This window comes from Brienomyrus brachyistius, unplaced genomic scaffold (assembly GCF_023856365.1).
Source record: "Brienomyrus brachyistius isolate T26 unplaced genomic scaffold, BBRACH_0.4 scaffold189, whole genome shotgun sequence".
In the NCBI taxonomy this organism is placed as follows: domain Eukaryota; kingdom Metazoa; phylum Chordata; class Actinopteri; order Osteoglossiformes; family Mormyridae; genus Brienomyrus; species Brienomyrus brachyistius.
In genome coordinates, this window is record NW_026042464.1 from 170,017 (window position 1) to 185,891 (window position 15,875).

The following is a 15,875-nucleotide window of genomic DNA, read 5'->3' on the forward strand; positions in this document are numbered from 1 at the left end:
CTTCTGGGAAGTGAATACATGGTTAGTGCCAGGCGCAAATGAATATCTTTGATTTTGCATCCATGTGGTAACTTGTTGAAGTTGTCCGATAGTCAGTAATGCATGGTTTAATTATTATGATTGTTTATTTATTACTTTATAACATCTAAAAGAAACTGAAATAGGAAAGCTTATTTTAATTTATGGTCCACTGGATAAACACAGACATTACAGACGGTTTTTGAGTCTAATGCTGAATGTTTTTTGCGATCATTTTTCTGCCTGCATATGCTATGATTGGTGCAGTGAAATTTGAGAATGTGTTTGTGGTCAGTATCATAGCCTCAGACAACAAACCAATGCTGTAGTGTGTCACTGTGTTTACATGTGAGAGGGGTTCCAGTTACATAATGAACTCGTTCTAATTGTTTTGACGGAGCTCGACAAACCTAAAAAATAAATGCTGGTTTTATCAAAAACTATGTCATATAGCTATATTTCAGATTTATTACAGCTAAACACATCTCAGAGCTCCTAGGAACCTCCTTCTCCCTACATTTCCCTCCTTCACACTCTTCCCTCAAATACTGTTACATTTGTCTTTTTTCCACACTCACACCCTGTCTTGATCATACTCTGACTACATGGCATCCATATGCAGGGCAAACTATTTTACAGTCTTATCTAGTATAATAGGACATGAACATTGAATTTGATAGTTATCTTTTATTTACACATTAGGACACAACGCATGAACATGAAGGGATCGTTTGCATTTGCAACCAACACCTCCGCAAACCCCCCTGCGGAATACTGGCCGTGGACAGGGGTGGGAATCCCCAAGCTGGAAGACTGTACTGCGTCATGTTAACATTAGCTAGCTAGTTAGCATGGATACAGAGTGCACCGGGCTAAAACTATAAAGGACGTAAGGTGTGTGATATAGTAAAACACTTACTAACTGGTAATGCACGTTAGCATTACGTTAAATGACAACTTTACCTGTTACTTACCAGAATAGCCTCCTACACGTGCGACGAATGACAGCAGGCAGAAGGCTGCGTGTTTTTCAGAAACACACCGGAGTTAAACTTACGCCGCATTATTTACCGGCACTTCTAACACCAACATTTGCAGCCGTTAACTCATATGTGGTAGTAACACTGAAATTACTTTCTCTGCGTCAAAATAAGGCAACACTGTGATTTTGATACTTTATCATTTATACTTAACTGTACCTTCCTCCCATTCCTCCGTCTCTGCTTATTGACATTTAGGAGAGTCTCAGATATAAATTAACAATTCAAAATTATCAAACAAAGACAGACACAACACTGAAAAGATGACAAAGACACAGTTTGAAAAGTAAATATGTTTTATTGCAAATCTCTTATCTTAACATAGCCTACCTTATCATATGTTAACTTAACCCATCTTATATCTTAACTTAACCTATCTTATTATATTTTAACTTAGCCTATCTTATCATATAACTTAACCTATCTTATCTTATTATATTTCAACTTAGCTTATATTAATATATTTCGTCTTAGCCTATCTTATATTTTAACTTAGCATAAGTTACCTATCGTATCTTATAGCTACATTAACACTTAAACAGTATCTCTTTCCGTTGGGTCCCGCGGGATCCCAGTCCCAATGCAGGGCTCTAACACGGGTATTCTAAGAAAAAGAAAATAAACACTTTACTTAACTTTACTTAAAGCAGTCATATAACTGCATTATACATACCCAATTAATGCCTTATAAATCATTTATAAAAGTATAAAAAACACGGCTGTAAATACTTATACAAAGGCATAACACATAGCTATGCTGATAATGCATTATATCTATATATATCTATATCTATATATCTATATATACACAATAAATATCTTCATAATACATTATATCGGCCATTAATCCATAATAAACAAGGCTATAATGTGTTATGCTTTTTTTGCAAGTGCATTGTGAAGGTGTCAATAATGCAGTTATATTACTGCTTTAAGTCATTTGTAAACCTGAATTCACAACCTTATATTTACTGCCTCTTGCTACTTCTTCTGAAGGGCAGGGGACAGCAGAAGAAGCACCACTTCATCTTCTTCTTCTTGTGGCTCTTCTCAGTATCATCTTCAGAAAGATCTTCGGCATTCACATGGAATGATACTTCTTCTTCACTGTAGATCTTCTCGGCAGCATCGGCATCTTCTTTTGTTTTATCTGTCTTCATCACTTCAGTCTCGTCCTCTTCCTCAGGTCCTTCTTCTGGTATAGTCAGTAGCTGTGATCTGTCTTCAGATGCCACCATACACTGAAACCTGACCAGTGTGGTAGCATCAGCATCTTCTGCCTGCTGGAATACCACATCAGCTTCTTCATTTTCCTCAGGTCCATCTTCCTGTAAAGTCTGCAGCCATATTCTGGCTACATATGCTGCCATGCACTGCCAACTGTCCACTGTGGCAGCATCAGTGTCTTCTGCTTCCTGAAGCTCCTCATCTGTTTCTTCATCTTCCTCAAGGTCTTCCTCCTGGATGGGTTCTAGCCAAGTTCTGCCTACTTGTGACACCACATATTCCACAGCATTCCCTGTACTTCTCCCTCCTTAACCTCCTCCACATTCACTCCCACCTCACATCCATTCTCCTCACCTCCATTTAGCATATCCATCATACTAATACCAGCCTCTGTCCCCTCCATCACAACCCTGGAGGCCTTCCCCTCAAATGTTCCCCACTCTGGTACCTCCACATATTCCTCACTACTCTGCCCCCTTACCTCACCCTCCCCCCGGCTTGTCCGGTCCTTCCTGACTTTCTTTTTTTTGTTAAGGTAGCAAGTTTTATAAATTTCCCAGTCTTCAGATGAAAGGCCGTAATTACTCTGAAGACTTTGAGATGAAATACTAGTGCTGGCTAGCAGTCCATCCTTTCCCACACTCTCCCCTCCCTTACCCAAATCAGTAGACCCCCCCAATCCCCCCTTAACCCCCCCAGCCTGGACAGTGGGGAGTGTCACTGGTGAGAACTCCTCCACACCTTCTCCCCAGTTGATCACTTCATCCCACAGGTTCCAGGCTTCCCAGTGTTGGGTGTTGGTCCATCGATCAGCTCTCTCAATTCGCTCTCTGGGGAATAAACGAGAGATTAACCAGCACTTAAGAGAGATAATAAAATAAATAAAGAGCTGGAAATTCTTCAACCATACAGAAAATACAATTGTTATAATTATTATAATAAATAATTACAGGGGTCACATAGAATAAAAGAAACAGCGAGCAAGATTGCAAAAAAAATCGACTGTAAAATGCACGATACTGTAAGTGCAATAGCATATTAAACAGTAATGTCACCAAATTATAACTAGAATCAAATACGAAACAACTGTGCTCCACATCAAATGAATACCCAGATGAATACTACCAAGAACTGAGTTAACACTAACCAAGCTAAGAATATTTGAAAGTGTTAATCCTGTGTAACAATGTAAATAGATGTAATGATAAACTTAGAAGCATCTAGCCTACTCCGAAAGTAATGGCCCAAATTTTTTTTAACAATTTACCTACCACCCTGTACAGTAGGGGGTCCCAACTTCCGGTCGGTGTTCCGGTACCGTCCGCGCGGAGTATTGCACCGGGCGGCAGACAACCGGGGGTAGAGGAGCCAGCCGTCCCGTTTATTAGGGGATCGCGCCGTTTTGGAAAGAAAGCTGCCCGTATTGATGTACGGAAATACGCCATTAGCCCCGCATGTCCGTATACACCGTCAATCTCCCGCCGCTCGGCGTGGGAACCCCCAAATTATACCGCCGTCTTACCCATCCGTGACACTTTTCTACGACGGAAACCGATCCGCGGACATCGAAAGGTTGGGAAGCCCTACTAAACTAGCATGTTTGAGATGAATTTACTAACCAAATAGTCTGTCATTATTTAAATATTAGCAACCACAGTAGCAATAAAAACCACTGCACTTTAAATGACGTTAAAAAATATGTAATATTAAAAAAATATGTAATGTTTTTTATTGTATTATAGACATTTACTATATGTCATTATAGTATAAAAGGCTAAATAATCGAAGTAGCACAACATCAGTTGAAGAATTCAAAGACATTTTGGAGAGCTAACAAGCTACTCACCTCTGCGCCATTTTCACTCAGAGTTTGTTGTGCTTCAAACGGTAAAGTTTGTTTACGTTGTTTCTATGGAAACTGCTCTGACTCTCCGCTTGACCGTAATATAAAGGCATGTATGCAGTAATTTTCTGATTGCAGATTTGATCCCTATGCAGTAATTGACCACTGACCTCTTGGACCCTCTGGGCTGCCTTCACCTGCATTGAGGCAGCTGTTACATTTGCTGTCATTACATTCAGCCCAAAATATCAAAGTACAGGATTTAAGATTTGAATTAGTAACAGGACCGTGGGAAACAAAACATATATGTTATTGATCCCACGAAGAAAGTTTTCAATTTTCTCCTTCTTTCAGTTCTTAAATAACGTGTCAGTTCTTGCTCTGGTTGGTTGGGATTTACCATTTTAACATTGTAGCAGTTCCTAGGCAATACACAGACAAATTCTTTTTTTTAGGATGGAATTGTTATGTTGTAAACGATTACCTTCACGTTTCAACAAAGGTACTTGCTTTTGATATATAATTTTTTGTACATGTGTACTCTGGTCATACCCCTTGGACATTTGGATGGCATGGAAGGACAGTCACTGCTGTCACCTATACTGTCCCTGTCTGCTTTTCTCATTTAAGTGTTGATACGGCAAAAGAAGATGGACCTTTTGTAGAAATTTCCAGCCAGAGACTTGGTTCCTATATGAAGAGAATATTTTATTTTAATTCAGGCTAAGAAACTACAGAAAACCAGCTCTGCATGTGATCTCCCCTTTACTGCACAAGGAGGGCACACACATCAACAATTAGCAATGCAGCAAAATACAGATGAACAATTTCTCACAGTTTCAGAATAAATCAGATTTCTCTGTAATTCAGAGATTGTCTAAGACTAGATCATTTTCTGCACTTGAACCTAATTTCAAGATAAATGACACCTGGGTCTATTAAAAGAAGGTGATGCTGCCTGACCCACCAACCAAGGCTGGGAGGAAAGGGAGGAATACTAGTCAAAGGAAGGAAGAAAAGCAGCCCACCCTATCTCATGGTCATGGATACAAAAGTCAGGGAGTGTTACGAAGAAGACACCACACTTAAGACCATTGGTTTTATGCACTGAATTACACCAGATAGAGTTTTTGCATTCTAGCTGTGTTACGTAACATTCCTCAGCCTTCATTTGTTTCCACAGAATGCAGGACATAATTTAGGGTGCCAAACAAGACAGCGGAACTGCAGTATAGCCAATTATTTGTTTCAGTAGTTTCATAACAACTCGAACATAAAATGTTTGTTTTTCTTAGATAAAAGTCCAGTTGAAACAGACTTTATTTTTAAATGTTAGATTGGATTTAAGAGATGGAACATGTTGCTTGTGTTAATACTGCTTTGATTTTGAGGATGAAGTCTGAAGTGTAGGTGACGTGTAACAGGTTGTTATTTTACTTTTAACTTATAATTATACAAGATTCTGTTTTCCTTCTTCTGTCTAACCTGATGGGTACAATATCCTTTAAACTTTCCCATGATGCTTTTGTCCTGCATCGCCCCTCCCTCTGTCTTTTCCCCTTTATAAGGGTCCCGACCTCATTTCCTCTTCCCTTTGGTGTATTGCACACATGGGAAGAGGTGAGGATCTAGTGGCAGGGTCCCCCGAGTTAGTAAATCAATTGTATAATTATGACCCATATATATTATATTTGATTTATTATTCATCATAAGCAGGGGATAGAAAACACATAAGTATATACATTGTTTTACTTTGTGCAGAGAGAGCGAGAGGGCCAGAGCATATGAAGTTTACCCCTTTCCTTATTGTTCCCAACAGGTTCAATAAAATCCGGGAACGACAACGGCGTCTGTAATATCCCTTCCTCCTGCACCCCACACACACCTGATAACACCCCAAAACACAATGCAGTGACCGTTTACATAGGTACACTAGTGCGACTTGTAAATATGCCCTTAATTTATGCCTGAAAATGCCTCCCATATAGTGGCTGACCACAAATCATGTGAATGACCCGGAAAGAGTGAGTGTATATATATATATATATATGTATGATGTGCATGTGAGAGACACCATCGGAAGTCTGGTTTCAGTTCCTCAGAGGCACTACTATGGAGGCGCTTACAGTAATAAACTTGCTGACCGCAAAAACTGGCACTATGATGGAAGTTATGCAGAAGTGCAGAGTAGATGGAATAATTTTTGTACCTCAATAAGATTGTATGCCTTTTGCCTGTGTCTCCAGCCAGTGCCGGGGGTGAAACGCGCTTGTAATTATCAGCGGGATAACATTATCGTTTTTTTTATTCTGTGGAAAATGAAAGACCGATTTACTGGCCAGATTTATTTATGAATCATAAACATGTTGTGGGCTATATAAGTAAAGTCAGGGCTCTCAAGTCTTATGCATTGACTGTGAGACACTTGCATTTCAACCAGTTCACATGTTCACACACCGCACCTTATGTTTGTCAAGCTGAGAAGTAAGGGTTAGGGTTATAATTATCAATAAATAATGTACTTCCCTGTGAAACAATGATGCTGGATGTTTATTTGCATATCATGATATGGTGCAGCCTTTTAATAGGTTTCTGTTTTTCTGTTAATCCTTCATGGTGTTGAATAAGTCAGCAAGCATAAGTGTAAGGCTAGTGAGTGACTGGTGTTTTCGGGGGAGACTCCCTAGAGCTGGAGAGAAATACCTTAAGGCACAGGATGAAAAATCCCAAATCTTCCAGGAAAAATGTCAGCATTATATGTATTTGCCACACAGAACAGAACAAAAAATTCCTTAGGGAATCACACGCCTACCATAGTCACTATACTACTCAGAACGCCTGGCAGCCACCAAATCAAACATAGGAAAAGGTCCGGATTTATAGCGTTAGAATGTGGTAGAGACTAATATCCATAACGTACCATCCTAGAACACACTGTGCTCTAAAATTTAAGCCCAATTAAAATCTGAATATTAAATGAGGAAAATAATTTGATTTGTTCTTCTATCCCAAGTTGTGGTCTAAAAGCAATAAGACCACCATCCATTATACCTGCTTTGGGGAAAATGCACTCCTGTAGCCACTAGGGGAGCTCTCACCTCTTCTGGGCCCAGCTAAATAATTATGTTACGCATTCTAACAAGCTTTATTATCTGTGTCAATAAGCCCTGCTTTTACACTAACACTCCTGCTGAGAGGCTAATTTGATTACCAGTCTTGCCCTTGTCATTAGGAACACATGAGAATTTGCGCAGTGCTGTTTCACAGTGGATTCTCACTGGTTTTCCCCAAGACTGGTACGATACATTTTATTCAGTTTCATACCACAGGTATCCAGCTCTTGCAAGAGGGATCAATTGGTTTATACTAGTGCAAGGAAACTATTATTATGATGGTGGGTTATCAAACACAGTAGCTGGCTACCTCAGACATAAGACGCCCATTACGTACCTGTGTATCACCTATATGGGCTTGGAATCTGTATATAAATTGAAATAATTATTCATAGCCCAGATAGCATCATATTATTGTTTCAGCGTTGAAGTATAGTTAAATGCATTGAATTATGGTCAGTGTTAAATTATCAGCATTGAAACTGAATTGATTTTTGGTCATTTTTTCAATATTGAAAAAATAATGGTGGCGAAACCTTGATATAAAGTGACTTTTTCAACATTGAAAATAAGATGCTGAGTTAACATCAATATTATTGAAAATAAAAATGGAAAAATGAATTTATGGGGGGGCGGCATGGTGGTGCAGTGGTTAGCACTGTTGCCTCACACCTCTGGGACCCAGGTTCGAGTCTCCGCCTGGGTCACATGTGTGTGGAGTTTGCATGTTCTCCCCATGTCGTCGTGGGGTTTCCTCCGGGTACTCCGGTTTCCCCCCACAGTCCAAAAACATGCTGAGGCTAATTGGAGTTGCTAAATTGCCCATAGGTGTGCTTGTGTGAGTGAATGGTGTATGAGTGTGCCCTGCGATGGGCTGGCCCCCCATCCTGGGTTGTTCCCTGCCTCGTGCCCATTGCTTCCGGGATGGGCTCCGGACCCCCTGCGACCCAGTAGGATAAGCGGTTTGGAAAATGGATGGATGGATGTTACAGGTAAGGCGTGTGTCATGCCCGGCTCGTCCGCTCCTCGTGTGTGCCACGCCCCCTGATTACCCACATGTATTTCCCTGATCGTCTCCAGCTTTGTCTAGTTACTTTGATTAGTCCTGTGTATTAAGTCCTGGTCTCCCCGGTTTCCCTTGTCCGTCATTGATGTTTGTAGGTGTGCTATGTTTTCCAGTCCTCGTTTGCCCATTAAATCCCTGGTTTTGCCCCGACTTCACCTGTCTGCCTGCCCGCACGATCGCCGCTTCGCCCGACCGCGATCGTGACAGCGTGACTTTTATAGAAGACAGTGCTGCTGCAGGAAGAAGAATACATAAGTAAAGGGGGGATGTTGCGTTCAGTTAGTAATTGTTCTGTTTTCCATATTACTGTATGTCACAAGAGGGTGCTGTAAGGCTGTTTGATTCGACTTCAATTCCTATTCCAAGAGTCAAGAATGGATAGTTGATCCCAGGCAGCAGTTTTCCAGATTATCAACTTCAAAAACTAAAAAATATGATAGGAAAAAAGTCTTTGTAAAATTAAGAAGTATATAATACTATGAATGACAAGGGGTCTTAATACTTTTCATTTAATTTTATTAACTCAATCTTTTGCTGGCAAGTATACCTTTTAAATTATATACATAACAGTACAACTGCATTATTTGTGTTTTGTATGCACACTTCATACAAAGCAAAAGGTTACGGCGGCTACTTCATTAATAGTATTTCTTATTGATACTTTACAATTCCGTTCTATTGCCCAACTCCCAAAGGATCATACATTTTTATTAAAACATAGTAGTCTATGGAAATGTCAATACTAATCATACATTTCAGTGACATAACTAAATAGACATATGTTGACACACAGACACAGATAAAAACAATTAAACTCCCTCTATGTGAAAATGACATGTGACACACGTCCTCAATGTTAAAATCCATGAGTGTAAAAAATGACCATCGTTGCTAATGTTATATCTCAGGTCTCAGATTACTTCTTTAAGTGTCAATTAAACTGAAAAAAAATCACAGAAAAAGGCAAGCTTATTTGCCGACATTTAGTAACCGACAAGCTGATTAAGGAGGACTAAACCTGTACCTGGCTTTCCTGTCAGCTCCTTGGGGATGGCTAATCTTCAAATTTTATTACAAATACTACAACTTTATTTTGTGCCTTGCTTAAAGTAAAATATCTCCAGACTACTAAATACCGCGTTAATGGTGACATTTTTAAACTGATTCGCTTCTTTCGCCTCACTCTCCTCTATGTGACGGGTGGGCGTGGTTGATCTAGCCGGCTCCCGATTGGCGGGTATTCGGTAGCTCCTGTGTCATGTGACTGGTAGTAGTGTAGGCAGCACCGCCATAGATTTGAAACCCTGTGTGCCTCCTTGGGCGATACGCGATGTTGGCATGGTAATTGTGAAATAGAGGATTCATAGATATGACTTAGTGAACCGACTATTTTCGAAACTGCAACAACATGAGGAATGTTAAAACTAGAAAACAGGGAACCACATTTCACAGGTAAAAAAATCTGCGGTACGGTCAAATAAGATACATAACATGTTTACTTGCCTGTGACACTGACGGGATACTAGCATTAGTTTTTGTTGAGAATACTATGAGCAATACTACATAAATTTGGGGGGGGGCAGTAGTGGTGGGCTTGTTTATTTATTCTACATAATTGTAAGATATAAATGCGTTAATTAGTAAAGAAGTTATGGCTAAAAGATCTTTCCATCTACACCCTGACATGTTGCTTGTTTATGTCTAATTATCGCTCCAAGATGGTGGCGCTGCTGACTCGTTGTGGAAAAGCGAGATGAGGCATCTAGGCTTTCAAATTCATGAGCACCACCATGTACTTCGTTTAAATGGGAGGTTCACCCCAAAACTATAAAAAGATATTTTAGAGGGGCCTTAATGCTATCTATTCATCAAAGTTCTGCTGGGAGTTGTTCAGGTTTGGAAATATCAGCCGTAGAAATGTCGGGCTTCTATCGAAGTACACTACTCGTATCACTGCGCATTAGACACAAGCGCGAGCTGTGTGTGGAGTTGGGTAGAAGGAAATAGTTCGTATATTAAACTGCTCGCGACGAAGTCTGTGGATTTTCTTAACCTGTTCCTGATTTCTGGTAAGGGATATTGCTGTTGAATTTTTCAAATACGATGTTCTGGCGCTTTAAGTAGTGAAAGCAAAATTGAATCTTATTATATTGCTTATTCATTAATAAGTACCTATAACATGTATACTGCCCAATGTTTTGATTTAATAAATATTTAAAATTAATAAATATTTCAAAAATACTTCAATATTTAAAATGGTTCATGATTTTCAGGAGCGGTACAGTGGTTAGCATTTCTTTGGGTCCCAGGTTCGAGTCTCCGCATGGGTCACATGTGTGCGGAGTTTGCATGTTCTCCCCATGTCGTCATGAGGTTTCCTCTGGGTACTTTGGTTTCCCCCCACATTCCAAAGACATGCTGAGGCTAATTGGACTTGCTAAATTGCCCGTAGGAGAGCATGTGTGAGTGAATGGTGTGTGAGTGTGCCCTGCGATGGGCTGGCCCCCCATCCTGGGTTGATTGATGGATGATTTTCAGGTCACACTGCCCCCTCAGAGCCCACCAATCAGTGACTGTCTCATAGTGTGATGTAATACACAATGTCCGCACCACCCACTTTTCAGTGAGCAGTAAAAAGACACCAGCTTGTCTCAGCGGACAGCGGCTCTTATCAGATAAGGGGAAAAGGACGAGATATCAAAAGTAAAAATAAATATATCACATTTGGTTAACATCAAATGAAAACAGCCCTGCAATAATATATTGGATTCTAGGATATCACCTATCAAAAGGGTGAATCTATTCTAGCAGACCATAAAAATCCAATTATGAACAGTGAAAATGGGCATAATAGGTCCCTATAAACGACATGGTGCTGAAAACCAGGATTGGCAGAATTCACATTACAGCGATTCCCCACTATATCGCGGATTTTCCTCCGACGCCTCACAATTCTCTGCGTATCCCGTACATTGTTTGTGGTCCGATTGTTTTCGTTTTGTTCTAAGCCCTACGATGGAAGACGTTGACCATTCAGGAGAAGGTAAAACTTCTGGATGTGCTTCGGGAAGGAAAGCGTTATGCGGACGGCGTTCGCCATTATGGTTTGAATGAATCAACAGTACGCTACATGAAGAAGGATGAAAAGAATGTGTAAGAGCCATATATGTTTTTATTTTTATATATTCCATTACATATATAGAGAGAAAGTTGTGTGTGTGTATACATATTAAAAATTATTATTTTATTATTATTATTATTATTATTATTATGTTACTCATATCCTTAGCCCGACATTTAACATAGCCCGATATATGTGTTTTAATGAGTTTACATATGTTTAAAGCATGTGGGAGGGGTATTTTAAGGCTTAAACTTAAAAAAAAAATTATATGATCCTTCTGTATCGTGGATTTTCACCTATCGCTGATGGGTCTGGAACGCATCTACTGCGATAGGCGGAGGATCAAATTTACCTTCATGTGGAGTCTTGGCTTTTCACAATGTTTCATTCCTGCTTATAGCTAAGGTTTTTTTTAGCCGTCGTCACTCTAAGGTTGCCCATTAATGGTTTGGAATTGGGAATGTAAAGCTGTTTTGTTAGCATGTCTGCCTTACAATTCCTTTACTGTAAGTCAAGGCCTGCTGGAACTCAATACTGCTTCATGGCGCTTGTATTTACTCTTTATTTTTTATTACATTATGTTTGAGACTAACCCCTTTATCTACCTCTTCCTCCTGTTGAGCTCCATACAGAACTAGTGGAGAAAAGGGGTGCTTGGAGGGGAGACGATATCTCTGGATGCCCACTTAAGAAATATCTACGTTACCTTCCAATACACCTTCCAAACTTAAGTGGATTGAACATGGGTGCTGTTGAATTAATAAAAAAAATGCACTGTATTAAAATTATTTTGTTTATATAACATAAAATTGAACTATAAACATGAAATTTAAACCTGTTTATATATTGACAAAATAATAATTCAGAATTTTGAACCCTCATTGAACAAAATTAAACCTAATATGGACAAATGGAAAGCATTGAAATTATCCTTATGGGGGGAAGGTTAATGTTACTAAAATGGTTGTGGTGCCTCAAGTTAATTATCTCTCTATGATGCTTCCATTTAATATTCCGGAAAGGATATTTGAACAGTACGAGAGTATAGTAAAAGATTTTTGTTGGGAAAGAATAAACCTAGGATTAAAATTACTTCGCCCAGAGACAAGGGAGGTCTAGGATTGCCAGATGTTAGATTATATAGCATGTCATTTGAAATAGCCAAACTCTACTATCACTGGAAGAATGTGAATTCTGATGTGGACTGGATAGCTATCGAGAGCAATTTGGCTTCACTATTTCAACCTCTGCACATTCTGTCACAATGGGGGGACAATATAAGAAACACAAACCCGATAATATCTTTTTCGAGAAATATATGGATCAAAATACATAAGAAGCTTAAAGTATCACATGACATGCAGCCATATTCCTCAATTTGGCACAATCCTCAAATACAAATAGTAAAAAGTATGGAAACAATGGCAACCCAAAGGGGTGAAAACTCTCTGGGATTTATTCGTAAATGGGATGTTTATGTCATAATCAGACTTAAAGAGTAAGTATGATGTAGGAGGAGGAGGGAGTTTTTGGAAGTTTTTGCAACTGAGGCATTGAGTCACGAGTGTTAAAATGCAGAAGATGAATGGTCAAGAATACTTTCTAGAGTGGGGAAATATTTTAGGGAAGTAAAAGCTAAATTTATTCAGTATAAAATTATACACAGATAGTACTGGACACTAGTTAGACTAAATAGAACTGGACTAATTAATACTGATCAGTGTTGGAATTTTAGAAGGCAGATGGGGGTTTATTTACACATGCTGTGGCAGTGCTCTCAGGTATATCCATTTTGGGGTAGAGTTCTTGGTCTCCTGGACAAATGGCTAGGCTTTACTTTACCCCGCAAACCCGACTCTCTCTGCTAGGAGATAGAGTGGAATTGCCAAAGGTGAATAATAAACAGTTTAAGGCTGTGATGGTGGGACTCAACTGCCATGAGGGTAATATTAAGGCATTTGAAATCCTCAACAATCCCCAATATAAAGGAATGGACCAATGAGATGATTAAGGCAGCTTCATATGAAAAAATGTTGGACAGACTAAATGGGAAACGAGGTATAATGAAAATGTGGGAATGTTTCTAGGGCCATGTTTTTGAAGGATAAATGGCTGGGAGGTTGAACTAGTGATTGGTCATATTGTTTTATAAATGTGAATGGCTGAAGTGTATTATATGAGAGTGCTGTAACTTTTTGGTTTGAAAAATAAGAAAAATTTGAATTACAAAATAAAATGTTCTTAGAAAGTAATTTCATGTAAGAGAGAGATGCAATACCGCTTTCGTCAAAATGACAGGTCGGGTCAAAGGTCACGTTCAAAAGTTCAGTGGGCGGAGCTTATGTTGTAGTGGGTTGAGCTTGGTTGTGTAACTGACGCAATAGCATGTGGATTTAATTATTTATTTAAATATTTTTTTTTGTCTTCTTCCCCGGGGGTTGGTTGTGTAACTGCTGCAATGGTATTTGTATTTAATTATTTATTTATTATTTTAAATGATTGTGGCTTAGGGGGCATGGGTTGGTTGTGTTAGTGATGCAATGGTATTTGGATTTAATTATTTATTATTTTAAATGCTTATTTTAAATGTTTATTATTTTAAAATGATATTGAGGAGAGTGCTTATGAGTGTGTATTATTTTAAAAATGATATTGATGAGAGTGCTTATGAGCGTGTGTTATTTGAATAAGTTATTATTATTATTATTTTGTGGGGCGCGGGCGGGAGTGAGCGTGGCTGGGTTACCTGATGGAGCGCGAGCGTACGGTGTGCGGTAGCGTGGTAAGGTCCCCGGGCTTCGGAGAATCAGCAAAGGACTTATTCACATACTGGTGCGGTAGCGCGGAAAGGTCCGCACGGCTTTGGATAATCCTCGGAGAGAGCGATGCGGGAGAGCTGAGAGGCGTGCTGCTGCGCGAGTCTGAGAGAAACTGTGAGAGACTGTGGGATAAAATGGTAAAGTTGGAGCAAAGAATGAGAGGAGGAGGTGCAGGGTCTATCGTCCAATAAAAACGCTCGGCGCTAGTTTTGACCGTGTGTTTTTTCCTCACGCGAGCGTTTGTATCACATCGGCGTATGGCGCCAATTTGTAAAGGTCATAAGTCGAGACATACATCGAGTCTGTCAATTTGTCCGCCAGTAAATTCTGCAGGGCCGTGCCACCTGGCCATCGAGGCGCCCCCCTACCCGGCCACGCGGGCCATACATCGAGTCTGACACTTTTGCCCTCCAGTAAATTCTGTTTAAAGTTTTGTTTTCACATACGTCCCAAATTACAGATAATTTTCTTACACAGGCACGAGTAGCATCATCAAGGCCGTACCACCTGGTCATACATCAAGTCTGACAATTTGCCCGCCAGTAAATTCTGTTTATAGTTTTGTTTGTCATACATGACCGTGCAGATATGGGGTGACAGAGACAATTAAATTGTATTACGTCGAGCGGGGGGCCTTTTCCTCCTCCTAGAGGCATCATCTTCATCCGTACCACGCCCCCACGAGCAGGCCGTGTAGAATATAGGGAGCTTCGCGCTGCAGGGCCAACTCTATCTTTTCAAAAAATACAGACATGTCTGGGACTTCCGAAATGAAAGATTCAACCTCACCTTCTAAGACTCAACAGGAGCAGGAGGCCATTATGCAGCCTCCGGGGGCTCCCAGGAAGATTCATACGGCACGTAGACGGGTACCTATGATGCGACCGTCGGAAGACCCGAGGGCTATCTGGGAGCTGCCCAACGGGAATAAACTGGTCTGCCTCTTTGACAACGTTGCGGAGGAACTGCGCGTCTTTCAGGTCACCGGAGACGGCCCAGACCCCCCGAAAGACGACCCGTATCTGGTGACTTTTTCCGAAACGGAATGGGGAAACTTGAAGACTGTCGTTACCCCGATGATGGAGGAGAGCACCGACCCCGACCTTGAGGTCGAGACTGGAAGAATGGAGATGCACTATAGAGATGCTCGTAAACAGCGTACCACCATTATGAAGTGGGACGTGACCGGGGAGCTGGACAAGAGAATGGTGAATATATGGCAGTGGCCTAAATGCGACTGTTTTGGCCTGAGAATACCGTTAGTGATTTGGATGCAGATGATTCAAGAAAAGTCTGGTTACTACCAAGCGATGTTTAAGGAGAGTCGGGGAGATGACAAAACCTACGCCGTAAGGACCCCCCTCACCCCCTCACCCACCGTCGCTATATAAAGTGGACTCTGTTACAACCCCTTTTCACAAACATCATGGCAGCAGCAGCAGCAGCAGCAAATTATAGCGACGGTGAAAGCGGGGACAATGAGGCTCCAGCAGCAACCCTGACCTCTGATCCCGGGGAGCTCCTTCCAACCCCCCCATCATCACCGGCCTCTGATCCTGGAGAGGACCCTCCGACGCCTGAGATCTGCACGCTTCTCTCCAGACCGGCTCTCTGCCGTGGGATGT